The sequence below is a fragment of the Solanum pennellii genome, chromosome 11 (genome assembly GCF_001406875.1).
Source record: "Solanum pennellii chromosome 11, SPENNV200".
NCBI classification, from domain to species: Eukaryota; Viridiplantae; Streptophyta; class Magnoliopsida; order Solanales; family Solanaceae; genus Solanum; species Solanum pennellii.
This window is the reverse complement of record NC_028647.1, coordinates 8533970-8536518: the sequence shown is the minus strand read 5'-3', so window position 1 is coordinate 8536518 and position 2549 is coordinate 8533970.

Here is a 2549-nt window from a genome sequence, read left to right as displayed (position 1 = left end):
TTATTATTATTATATATTTAACTATACAAAAATAAAAGACACTTCAATATTCTTTATTTATTCTTAACTTAAAATTATATTTTTTATATAAAATTAAAATTATATAAATAAATTAAAACGAAAAAACACTTTGTTAAAAGATGTCTCTCCTATTCCCCGCACGGGCAAACTCTTAAATTCAATCGACTGTAAATTCTGAAAGGCATTTTTAATGCACAAATATTTTTATTATTATTATTATTATTATTATTACTTATTTATTATATTTATTTATTGTTAATACAACCCAAAAGTAGATTACTATGGGCAGCCTTCAACTACCCACTGTGTTCTTCTTTTTCCCAAATTACATTAATTAAATTATTTTTCAATAAAGTTATATTTAGGTGCTCTTTTTTATACTTATTGGCTAAAAATAAAATCTTCTTTATTAGTTGAAACCACTTTGACAAGAAAAATATAATTCTTATTGACATTTATTTCAAACTAAATTTTGACTTTTTCATATACTAAAAATAATAGAAATGGATAAATGAATGATGTGGAAAAATGGGTTTCTTAGTCATATGCAATCTTTCTTGTTGGTTTGACCCCATTAAATAATATTTTAAGAAAAAACATAATTAAAGACAATTTTTATTTTTTTATTCATTTTAATTAGTTTATTTCTTGAAGTACTAAACAGAAATAAATTTCAACATTCATCAGCTTGTCGGCAGTTATCAATGACATCAATTTAATATATATGCTACTCATTAGATAAATTTTAAAAAAATTAAATTATGAATAAATTGGTTATATATTAAGCTAAATGAAGTTGATTGTGCTTTATAAATACTTTTAAGTTGGTGTAGACTTGTTTACTTGTAAGTCAATCGAATGAGGAAAAAAATATATGAATATAAATGTTTTGGGAAAATATTTTAATAATATTAATCTGTTTATCGTAATCTTTTTAAAGAAAAATTATGCTGTTAAGAAAATTTATCCTATTTAATTAGTTATCATAGCTATAGTTTGCTATCATTAGCACTCTCGACTAAGATTATATATTAATTACGTGGGTTGACTTCGAATTTGTATGATTAATCACGTTTGTATATGTATAATTCGCCAGAATATACAAATAGATATGTATAATATACAATTATCTAACCTATACACATATACAATTCACCTCTCTCCCACTCTCTTTCCTCTCTCGCTCGTCTCTCTCTTTCCTCTCCCAATATCGCTCACCTCTCTCCTCCCTCTCCCAATCTCGCTTGCCATATATACAAATGCATATATATATAATATACAAATCACCTTTCTCCCACTCTGTGCCCTCTCTCGCTCGCCTCTCTCCTCCCTCTCCCAGCCTCGCTCACCTCTCCCTCCCTCTCCCAATCTCGCCATATATACAATTACATATGTATAATATACAATATCTAACTAATATACATGTACAATTCACTTTTCTCCCACTCTTTTTCCTCTCTCTCTCTCCTCTCTCTCCTAGCCTCGCTCGCCTCTCTCCTCGCTCGCCCAGCCTCGCTCGCCTCTCTCCTCCATATAACATGTAGCTACGAATTGCAATTATCAAAGTATAGCTATTGAGAGTAATTAGGCTATTTTTAAGTGAATATATGTGAAAGTCTCCCTTTCTTAATATGTTACGAATATTTTCTTTTTTAATAATCCCTAATTTTAACTTTCTATAGATTATATATAATCACAAAATTAAATATTTTTCTTATCTCAATTTATATGATTTACTTTCTTTTTTAGTTAATTATAAAAATGATACATTTTTATATTAAGTATCAATTTACATATAAATTGTCTATTTTAGTCTTGATGAAATGATTTGCAGGTACATAAATTTCTATCATTCATTTTGGATCACAAATTTTAAAAATCTTTATTTTTTTCTTAAACTCCGTATTGGATCAACCTACCTCACATAAAAAGAAATAGAAAAAGTAATACTTTAATATGTTTAGTTTATTCTGTTTCAATTTATGTAATACATTTTAATTTTAAAATTCTACAGTTTTGACTTGACGAGAAAGGCACGTAAAGTTATATGTATTTGTTTGATATGGGCAATATGGGTCAAACACGTGTGATGACGACATGTTTTGCTAATCTTTTCTTTAACTAAAATAAAATACCGTGTGGTCCATAATTTGTTTTAAATATATTTATATTTATAGAATTATATTTCCTTTGTCCACGTATTTTATTTATCATCGATAGCTAATTTGATTAATTTTTAAATTAAATTAAATATATTAATTTAATATTTTAAATAAAAATTATATTTAAAAATTATATAAATGTAATCTAAATTACATTTTTTTTCATATTTTAAGAAAGTTTCCTAATTGAGTGATTTAATTACTATTCAAATTGAGTATTTTGTTTATGTGCACATATTTACGTACGATTCGACTAACACGTATTGTAGTTCGGTAATATTTATTTATCATTTTTTAAAAGAAAAATAAGAAATCTCTATAAATCAATCTAAATTTTATATATATATATATATATATATATATATA